This window comes from Wyeomyia smithii, chromosome 3 (genome assembly GCF_029784165.1).
Source record: "Wyeomyia smithii strain HCP4-BCI-WySm-NY-G18 chromosome 3, ASM2978416v1, whole genome shotgun sequence".
In the NCBI taxonomy this organism is placed as follows: Eukaryota; Metazoa; Arthropoda; class Insecta; order Diptera; family Culicidae; genus Wyeomyia; species Wyeomyia smithii.
The window spans coordinates 269,941,891-269,953,781 of NC_073696.1; the positions used below are offsets into that span (position 1 = coordinate 269,941,891).

Below are 11,891 nucleotides of genomic sequence, written 5' to 3' on the forward strand. Positions count from 1 at the left end.
GTAGAACATGGATATACATGTCAGGAAGCGGTAGTCCCGACCCGACTGGTTTTGGAGCTGCAGGCAATGACGCAGCGACAGCGGTTGAATAAGATGGTCAAGTCGATTTTCCCGGCGAATCGCGACGTGGCACTGGTGATGGACGACGAAACCTATCTCACCCTGGATGGCAACAATTAGCATTTTACGTATTTCACCTCCCCTACGAAGGCAGTGCCGAGGTGAAGTTTATCTTACAGACCAAGTTCCCCAAGAAGGTGCGGCTGTGGCTGACAATCAGCGAGAAAGGGATGTCAAAGTTGCTATTCTTTCGCTCCGGGTTGGCCGTGAACAGGGAAATTTATAGTACGAAGTGCCTGCCGAAGTTGCGTCGTTCATCAAGAAATACCATAAGAACGAAGACACGGTGTTCTGGCCAGATTTGGCGGCGGCCCACTACTCGAAGTGATCGTTGGAGAAGATGGAGCGGCTGAATATCGATGGGGTACTGAAGTCAGCGAATTCGCCTAACGTTCCCCAGCTGCGTCCCTTCGAGTATTTCTGGTCAAACTTGAAGCGCCTACACGCATGTTTTCGTCCGCCATGGCGAATGTTCCGGTTAACTGCCGGAAGGCCCGCTCGCAAGGGCGTAGAAGTTTTTTGCAAATAAGATAATATAATCACCATTGATGGGGAATTTATCTAACTCAATTATCTGTCTTAGTTTTTTATTCATCACCATCTGTAAAAAGTCAATTTTTTTACCGCAAATGTTATTTCTGCCTGCATACTTTTGCCTCATTTCGTTAGGGATTTTTGCTAAACAAATGATAGAACGTTTTTTCCAATGTAAGGTTAAAGTTATAATTCTTTTTTGCAAAATTTGGTATATTGGGGTCAAGTTCAGAAAAATTGATAATAGAAACGGGTCATGACAATGGACGCTAGCCATAATCCACACCAACAGGTTTCAATTTGTAGCTCAAAAATATGTTCTTTGGTAAATATGATAATACTTCCTAAAGGTTCTACTAATCATTGCTAACGCTGCTAGTTTTCAAGAATTTTAACATTTTTCCCTCGACTGATTCGGAATTATCAAATATTTTAGACCGTTTTCTATTGCCTTACGCAGTGCCTGAAATCAATATTTAATCGGATTTATATACCAACTAAACGTCCATATTACTGTGCTGAAGAGCTGTGAGCTATTTTAATTAACTGTTCCGCCATAATTTGATTTATGGATGATTAAATTCAAATTCTGTAACCATAGCTAATAAGCTATGCGAGTACGCATCGAAATTTGCCTCAGGAATTCAGGAATCATCATTATAATCAAATATAGCTTTGATTCGTTTGAAATTAATAGGTTGATCAATTGAGCATCAATATTATTCGTCTCAATTAGTTTTCGTATTCCAAATGTTAAAATTAGTAGAAAAAAAAAAATTTCGGTAATTCATAACGAGCACCCGAAAAGAGGTTGAACTAAATTCATTTTTCGACTGGTTTCAGGGCTGCAATACCAGAGTGAACTAAAATGATTGATGCAGTCTCGGATTTGGCAAGCATATGCTTGATCGGAGTGTTTTCATTAGCTCAAATGCATCGGAACGGTTGTCCGCTTAATTGGGAAGGCACAAAACTGCCCCAGCTCGAGTACGAATAGGACTTGCTTCCAGCAAAATATTAGTTCATATCGTCAAAGGCATATCCCTTGGGACGCTCTGGAGTCCCTCTCCCCCGCTTCATCCAGTTGGATTATACGATGCTTTCTGCTTAACAACTAATTCAGTTCCGTGATTGATGGCCCAACCGTGCACACACTCATTTGTTTGGGCACCCGAAATGACAAATGTGATCCCATTTGTCGCTCTCTGGAACAAGTTAAGCTTTCGTCCAGCAGCGATCCGGAGATAAACTTGCCTGCCCATCTCTGTGTTTCTCGGCCCGGGTGTTCAACGGTGGAACACACGCGACAAGATCCAACCTAATTCAGCTGTGGTGCATTTCTGAAACTGCTGCTATTTTCGGAACCTTCCTGAATATGTAATTTAACCACTAGCCGTTCGTCCGGTTTTGGCATTGGCTGGTCGACTTGTTTGTTTTATTATTATTATTATTATCCCTAATTCGCATTCGGCGTGGCCATACTGAGAATAGGTAAGGTCAGCTCCCGTGAGTAGCATGCGGCAGGGCCGTGACCCGGTCGCGTCGGTGCACAGACAGCAAACATCGTTTCATAAATTACACCAACGAACGAAGGCGCATGCAAACAGGTCGTATATTTCCCCCGCTGTAATATTTACAACCGTCCTTATTTTTATCCCGCTTCCGGTCGTCCGTGTCCGGTGCACCGTAGAGAAGCCTATGGTTGATTGTGGCCTAAGTTCTCCCCCACCTTCTCCAAGCGAAGGATGGACTCTCGCATTGTAATGCTATTCTCCCGGCAAAACGGTCGGACACAAAACAGCGGATGCCACGTGTAGCAAGTCTGGGGGCAATTTTTCTCATTGTTTCATTGTTTTATGCTGATGATTGTGTTTTTTTCCCCCGCTAGCCTCGTTTATGATGGCGTTCGGTCGTACATAGGTTTGGGTAGGTACCATTCATCAACAAATACAACACTGATTACATAGTTCCAGAGCGCGTGGTGGAATATCGATTTGGCTTGCCTGATGGTTAGAATGTAATGTTTTTTTTTTTTTTTATTCAACACAAAGCGCTTTTGAATGCTTGGGGCTAACTGTTCATCTAACAGCTATTAACATTTCAATTACAGCAATCATTCTAAATTCCGTTGGAATTTTAAATGATGGAAATACTGGTTGATACAAAATATTTATCGGAATAAGCAAATCGTTTAGAATGTGCAATGTTTTGGTTCGTCGGAAACCTAGTATCGAACAAATGATAGATTTACAATCTTCATATTTTCTAGGTTGCAAATTTTAAATATTTTGTTAAGGGCATTTGACATTTTTCTAAATTTTGGACATTTTTGAAATAACATTATTTTTTGTTATCAAACTTTAACATTGTTTGGATCATCCTTTTGCGTTATTACCCAGTTCTAAACATTCCCTCTCACATGTGGAGCAGTTATTGGACCAGTGCTAATGCGTCACCCCAATTATATCAATTTGAGCGAACAGTTTCCATGCCGTACGGATTTCGACCGATCGCAACGTATGATAGCGCGGTATCTGCAATGTACATATTTCGCTGCGATGCGAGCCAATGCGGACCCTGCGGAATGCGAAACTTTTCAGGTGGAAAACTTAATTATATCCTTACGCTGTGTTGAATGCCGAATGCGGCACCGAATTCCAGCCAGCCTTCGATAGCGGACCGCAGCGCTGGTGATTGAATCGATCGGCGGGACAGGATTTTTTTTTCGAAACGTGCCACCAGTTTTTTTTTTTTCCTGTAGGAGCCTATGACCACTGCTACCATTAGTTAGATATATTGTGGTATACTCCGCGTTAATTTTTATGCACTGTCAGTTCGTTCCATCACTATGGGTATCAGTGATAGTCGCACCCAGACTTTGCATTTCACCCCAAGAAGGTACGACTTCTTTGATGAAGTTCCTTACCTTCATTAGTTCAGCGGACCATATCTCGTTAGGCGTGAGGATACCTTTTCCAAGAATACGCAGTCTTTGCTGAATTAATGCGCTGCATTGGCACAGTAAGTGTTCCGAGGTTTCTACTTCAGAATTACAGAAACGACATAAGTCATCTGTCAGTTTACCTAATTTTTTAAGGTGATACTTACCGGACAGTGCCCAGTAAGTAGGCCAGTTAACGTACTCAGATCAGCTTTATTCATACTGGGTAGGCTCCGTGTAATTCTTTTACATGGTGTAATGAATAGTTTAGATTGTCTTGCTTTGTAATAAGCCTTCCAGTTGGCATCAATCATCATTGATTCCCAGCCTCTTAGCTCAGATTTCAAACAGGATGAAGATACCCCACAGAATGGCTCCGGCCCGACGAAAGCAGTTGAAGAACCAATTCTCGCTAAGAGATCGGCTTTTTCATTTCCTTCTATACCACAGTGACCAGGCACCCAGTATAGATTGACAACGTTTGTTACAGTTAGTTGTCGTTGGGATTGTATACAATCCCATACCAACTTCGACTGACATGTGTATGCTTTTAAAGCATTGAGAGCTGCTTGACTATCTGAGAAAATGCAGATATTGGCATACCTATATTTCCTAGCCAAGCAAATACTTGTGCATGTTAGAATCGCATTTATTTCCGCTTGAAAAACTGTGGGCCACTGCCCCATTGGAATTGATATATTGATTCCTGGTCCAGTGACCCCAGCGCCTGTAGACTCGCCCATTTTAGAGCCATCTGTATAAAAAATGACTGATCCTGGACAAACATTAGGACCTCCTTCATCCCATTCGGTGCGATTGGATTCAATCACTTTGAAAGGAACACTGAAGTTAGTCTTAGAGTCCATTCGATCTTCATTCATGGTTACTAAGGTGTTCAGTTGGAAATTTTTGAGGATTCGTAAATGTCCCTGTAGATCTCCTTCCTGAAAGAGTTTGACACGTTTTAGCCTAAGAGCACATTTTTCGGCTTCAAGTTGTACATACTGATGTAAGGGTAGAAGATATAAAAGAGCTTCTAAGGCTTCGGATGGTGCACTGGCCATTGCTCCTGTTGTTGATAAGCATGCCAGACGTTGTAGTTTATCTAACTTTTTCTGAGCTGATAATTGTGAAGTTTTAGGCCACCACACTAGCAAGGCATAAGTTACTCTGGGTCTCACTATTGCCGAGTATATCCAGTGAATCATCCTCGGCTTGAGTCCCCATTTTTTGCCAAATATATTGCTGCAAGCCCAAAGAGCGTTGTTTGCTTTTGAGATCGCATACTCTAGATGGTCGTTCCAGTTGAGCTTGTGGTCAAGCATAACACCTAGGTACTTGGTTCGCTTGGATAGCACCAACTGTGTGTCTCCCAACTTAAGAGTTGCAATATTATACTTTCTATTTCTTGTAAATGGGATAATGACTGTTTTAGAAGGATTGGCGCTTAGTCCTTCCAGGTTACACCATTTAAGTGTGTAGTTTAAGGCGTATTGCATTCTATTGGAAATAGTAGATCCGCATTTACCCCTAACTAAAATAGTAATGTCATCAGCGAAACCGATGATTTCGTATCCTAGGTTCGTTAAGTTGTTAAGAAGATCATCGACAACAAGAGACCACAATAAGGGAGATAAAACCCCTCCTTGAGGGCAACCCCTTGTTGGTTTTGTCGTTAAAGTTGATATTCCTAAATTGGCTGTTATCAACCGGTTTGATAACATAGCGATAGTCCAATTCAAGATGCACATGTCAAAACCGCGTTTTTTCATAGCATTTTTATAGATTCGTGAGAAGCATTGTCAAATGCTCCCTCAATATCAAGAAAGGCTGTCAGTGAGATTTCTTTAGCCTCAAAAGACTTCTCTAGTTTTGAAACCAGCGTGTGGAGTGCTGTTTCAGTTGATTTACCAGTTTGATAGGCAAACTGAAATTTGTTTAATGGTCTACTTTTTAAGTAAGATAATTTGATGTGTAGATCAATGATTTTTTCCATCATTTTCAAAATGACAGAAGTTAGACTGATTAGTCTATATGCTTTGGGACTCGTCCTATCACGTTTTCCAGCCTTAGGAATAAATATGACGCGGACTTCTCGCCATTTACTCGGAATGTAGCTTAGTGTCATGCTAGCCCTGAACATCTCCACCAGACAGGGGACTATAATATCCTTGCTTTTTTGTAAAAACACTGGATAAATCCCATCTGGCCCCGGCGATTTAAAGGGCTTAAAGGAATCCACCGCCCATTCAACTCTTGACGTCGTGAATATTACACTGGCTAATTCTTGAGCTTTAACCTTGTCGTGAATTGAGCTAGGTTGAGCCATATAGAAGTCCTATGCATTTTCGGAAGTCAATTGAGTCGAGCCTGGGAAGTGTGTATCCATTATGACACTAAGTGTTTCCTGAGAGTCTGTTGTGAACTGACCGTTTTCGTTCTTTAAGCGGCCAAGCCCATTTGTGTGATCTGTAGAGAGGGCTTTATGGAGTCTAGCTACAACAGGCAAGTTTTCAACTTGCTCACATGTACGCTTCCAGTCCCTTCTCTTTGATTTTGCCACCAGTTGATTAATGTTTAAAATTTCGTTCCTGGCTATTTAATAAATAACACAGTTTAAGCTATACGATATGATACGATACGATTTAGCAACGCATCTATCAAATCAGGAGTTTGATACGAAATTGCATCGAGGTTTTATTCATCGCAAAACAATTATATTTAGTGAATTAGCTAATTAATCAAGCGGTTTTTATTTTATTTCGTTTCACTTCGGATGGCTCAATCAGCGCAGTTGATATAAATCTGCAGTAGTAGTAGTAGTAGTAGATTCCAGAAAGCCCACCCAAGTGGTGAGACCTGTCAAAAACTACACGCACAATCGAGATTGAGAAACATCAATCATGCGGATGAGTAATCACCGCTTGGGAGAGTTAAAATGAAGATTTATTTTTGCTGACCCCCCTTCGTAAACAGTCGGCACCCAATCAGATCCTGGCCCGCCAGGATCGTCTGGTTTCTCGACCAGACAGATTAAGCACTTCGAATGAAAGGAGTAATTTTTCATCTCTGATGACGCAAAGTTTCGTCAGGTCTGCCGATGATTGAGTGCTGGTTCGTGTCGCCATGGTAAGATTCTCAGAAGCTAACAGAGCGTGTTTCGGAATGATTAAAATGCTGAAATCGTTTCCCAGCAAATTATTTTGCGGTTTTGATTGTATGTAACGACGTGAACTGAAATTACGCAATTAATCACTCGCAAATAACATATTTTTGAATAGAGTTTTGTTCCACCTATCAAATCATTCGAAAAATTGTCCCTAAATACAAAAACGAGAGATAGGGTAACGGGGGTATATTGGCCAGCTTTGGGAAGTGTTCGCACAGTTCATTAAAAATAAACACAATTTTTCAACATACATACCTACTCTATTATACCATTGTTAAAAGCTAAGTGTCTATTTTAATATACACCGTTCAACAATGCAATATATTGAAAAATATCCTAGAAATATCAAATTTTCTACGAAGTACTAAGAACATATTTTGGTCCACCAAATTTTTACTTTGGCCCACCTTTATATCTACAGACGTGTATGGAAATAGTTCGGACTAATTATATTTAAGATCATCATCAGTATTTTAAGAGCAAAAATAGTGGGTTTGAGGAGAACATCCTTCTGCTGTGAATTTTTGTAAATTTTAGGCATCTAAAAATGAAATGATTTGGCTTATAGCGGTTTGACAGGCATTCTCATCTAATTTCATATAGTTAAATGTGATAAATTAAGAAGTAATTACCTGTAAATTGTCACAAGCTGCTTTCTTATTTACGTGCAACGGCCGAACGGTAATCAAAGAGATGTCAAAATTTGGCATGGCCAAAATATGTTTGCTTCAGAAAGAGGCAAGCATATTTCGGCCATGCGTTTAACCACTTTTTCAACTTTTTCCATCCTGTTAGAGTATACAAACTGTTTCTATGACATTTTATTGATATCACTACAACAACAAATTGTTTCAAAAACATACATATTTGTTACAATAGCTTCCGGACGTTGACTTGTATATTACCACTTCCTCTTCACTTTGGGTTGACTCAGCCATGACTTTGAATATGTATGAACTAATTCCAAAATAACACTACATAGAGCCAGTCTTTCGCCGAAAATTATAGTGTAGTATGATTCTTAGGTGTGTTATTCAATGTTGCTTGTATAGTTTTCTAATATTCATTGAATTTATCAGATAAAATGCGTAAAATGTTACCGGGTGGGCCAAAATATGCATGTGGGCCAAAATACCCCCGTTACCCTACTGCGATAAACTTTCACCAGAGCCAAGTTCTTTCTGTACATATTTCATCACTCTTTGCCGCTGTCTGCGAACACATTGACAGCAAATTTCAACCCCTGGGAGTTCGTAATTGAATGAAACATTGGAATAACTTGGAGCAGCACTTCTATTCCATTGTTTGTGCTAACAGTGTAGCAGAAACTTTGTGCTCCGTCTTTGCCCGAGCAGCAGTTGCAACATCAGCCAAGTTGTCCAAACTCAAATATTTCCACGCGAAGAATAGCGAAAAATGATGATTCTGACCGGCTTCTTCCACTATCCACGGAAAGCCTTCACTTCCAAAGGGAACGAACAAACGGAGTGAAGCTTTTCAGAGCAATCGAGGAGGCAGACATCACCGTCTGTCAGTGCCAGTTGTCGGTGATCTATGAGCAGTTCTACCACAGCAGCGGCTCTGTTCTTTATGCTGTTGTTGTTGTTGTTCTTCCTCACTTATTGGTCCAGTCGCGAACGCGTGAAAAACTATTTTCCAATCAATAAGTTCGATTCGAGTTCGGAAAGAGGGAGTTCGGAGCGATAAAAAAAATGCCGGAAGAAATATAGATGTTCAATTGATTGCTACCTACTACTGGGAATGAGCAGCTCTCTTACACGTTGGCTTACTTGTAGTGGTTTGTGGGGTAAATCATCAGATAGCTTAGCATTTGTTCAACGTTAAGGATAACATTTAAAGTTTGAGTATGAAACTATTCAAAGATTTTTTACGGTTCGTTGATTCGCTTTGTCCGTTTTACCCTGCTTTTGAGACATTGTGTACACGCAAAAGTTTCAGGATAGAAAACAGCGTCGATTGAGTGGAAACGTTCCATGATTGAGTTGCTCGCCTCGGTTGAACATGATTGCCGATAGATGCTGTCGGTATCCAACCGCTCTTCTGGAAACAATGACCGAAGCGAGAAAAATAATCATACTCGTGTTGCATTCGACACAGAGAATACTAGAATGCTGGCAGTTTACTGCTAGAATTGATGTGGACTGTCACTTCTGTTTGTCAATCGGGGAGATCAAACAAAATGTTATAATGTAAACGGCGAGTAGAACAAATTGCAAAATAAATACGCTAGGAATAAAAGGGATTGCAATATCCGAAACTAATAGCAAAAATGGATTGTATCAGCAGGTAACTTTTAGAGACAAAAGTTGTAGTACAGTCCCCCCACAATTATGGAACACTTAGGAATATGCATGCCTTTGAAAAATCATTTCTAACACATCCAACTCTTCAAAAGTAATCTATAACTGAGTTTAGCTACAGAATGATCTAATCTTTCAGCTAATTCAGTGTTTATTCTCATATTTTGCAAGAATTTTTCAGAAAATATGTTTATTCCATGATCAACCGAATACACATTTATGGAACGCTTTTAAGAGCGGTACCAATTACGAAACAATTTACATCGTATTATGGATCAACTGAAAAAAACACTAATTATGAATTTATGCAATGAATTTATGCAATGAATTTATTCAATAAACTTTATTCAAATCATGTTTCAATCGCATTATCGACCTTTTCGGAACTGGTCACTTTTTCTTAGCTTTCTCTCGACTTTTTTTATGTTTGTCCGTCTTAAGAGCATCTTTCAGACGTTTTTACTCATCCCTCTGTTTTTCTTGATTTTTCGCTCTTCGATCCTTGCTTTTTTGGCATCCTCGATCTCTTTCTTCTCCAGATCCTTCTTCTTATACTACTCCAGCCACCTCTCACTGGTAGAAACAGATGGTACATGTTCATGTCCACGACGTTTGCGTTGATTTGGACCATTAGTTTGAACTCTCGGCCAAACTAGAACCTCTTCAAATGGATCCCTAGAATTTGTGTAAGTAGCACCTGTAGTCTCTAACGTAATATCCGTCAATTCGTTTGTTGAGGCACGGTTTAGAAAATCTAGAGTTTAAAAAACGACTTTATAAGTTTTAAATGCTGTTTTTTTATTGTTTACCTGATTGGGCATTAGAAGGTTCAGTGAATGGAGCACGACAATCACTCCTTTCACTTCTCGCAGCATCTATACAAAATTGGCAATAATATAAAGAATATTTATATCACTATACAATTTGATATTTACCAGCGTTTTCTGCATGAACTGTTGTCGATAGATATGAGCATTCGCCGTTGGTATTCACAATAAAATCAATAGTGACACTGTTTGACTGCTGAAGTGGTTCTGTGAAAAGCAAACCTTCCGCTTTATCTTTAATAAGTTTCCAAAAATCAAACAACGCGAGTTCATCAAGCGGGCCGTACCAATAATCCCTTTTCCAATTGTCCAAAAACCTCGTCAAATGAATTGCTGAATTATTACCCAGGTGAAATTTTCTTAGGACTTTGTTCCAAATATTCTTGAATGGACCAAAGAACGATCGGTCAAGTGGCTGGAGAATTCTTGTGGAATTGGGGTAGAGTGAAACTAGTATTATGTGTTGTTGTTTGCAGAACTCCATTAGCTCTATGCTGATGTGACTCTTATGGCCATCTAGAAAAACTACTACAGGAAGCTCAGTTTTGGACTTTACCAGCCAATTAAAGTAATCATTGGCCATATATTCGTAAAAGGTTTTGGATGTCTGCCACCCTTCTTCGGAAACACCTACCGACCAGCCTTTGGGTATGCTTTCCGCGATTTCACGACTGATTCTTTGTCCCGGATACAAAATCATTGGCGGGGTTAGCTCACCAGCTGCGTTGGCTCCGAAGAGTAGTATAGCTTTCTTTATCGGAATTACTATTAACAATGTAAGTGTTTTCCACGTTTCTCTCGCAAAGGGCCTTGAATGCTTTCGGTACCAGCCTAAAACCTGACTCATCGAAATTGAATATTCGATTTGGGAAATTGAAAATCGACATGTCGATACCCTCGTCCTCAAAAATGCTTTCAATTTCCGAGAACCACATTCGCAGAACGTTCTCGGTCACATTAGCTCCAGATCTTGATAGGTTTGTGGTAAACTTCTTTTTGATCAAAGGATGTCTTTGTAAGAAACGACGTGGCCAGTTCTTACCTAACCAATTTAAAAATCAGTGAAGCTTTTTTCGAAAAAAAAAATCGAATTGTAATACTGACTTGGAAAAATAAGAGGTAAATTCCGCGTTTCATGGATTTTATCGGCGTAGTCTTTCACGGCGTATATCAAATCGGTTTCGCTTATCGGAAATCCAGCTCTGGCCATGTAAAATGCCCACTGTTCGAAACGAGCTTCTTCTTCTGGTCGCAATAGGGTTAGGGGTCCAGGTCTGTCATTCCTTGGAGGATGCTTAACATGACGATGCAGCGTTGTCAATTGGACCATATAGCGTTTTGCCACCATACGGAGCTTTCCTGTCCTGCGGGCTTCGAAAACAGCATTTTCCAAAGACTGAGCACTGTAAAGCTTCCGTTTGGATCTCCGATCCACGTTCCTGCTTTGAAAACGTGTTTTATAGTTGATAAGGTGTTTGAATTTGTAAAAATCTTATACCAATCGAAGTGATCCATAATTGTGTAAAACTACCTCGTTTCGGTCCCTATTATGGAACACTTAGAAAATTGCTTATTTTTACACAGAAAACGTTGTAAACCACCAAAATTTAGCAGAATCGTAAAAAACTCACCTTAATCTATGTATACGAGCCATTTTTTGCACAGAAATTAGTGATTATATCACAGAGGAAGCTTATGAATCAGAAACGTGCTGCTTATGCTTATCGTGAATAACGACCGACATTTTGACAGATTCATGATGAACACATTGTACGCACTTGAAAAACGAATCAATCTCGAGACAAAAAAGATGTTTGTTGAGTTCAAGACAAGTTAACATGACATGTTTTGTTGCAAAAATGTGACATGCCTTCGAACAGTTGGTTTAACTAAGGAAATTAACATGAAACACAAAACTGATCCATAATTGTGGGAGTTCCATAATTGTGGGGGGAGTGTACCTAAAAGTATATAATTTG

At 39.9% G+C, this 11,891-nt stretch overlaps 1 pseudogene; it reads right to left on the bottom strand.

Moving 5' to 3' along the window:
- Positions 1-9,093: 9,093 nt before the first annotated feature.
- Positions 9,094-10,961, bottom strand: LOC129729291 (uncharacterized; annotated as a pseudogene).
- Between the last annotated feature and the right edge of the window lie 930 nt (positions 10,962-11,891).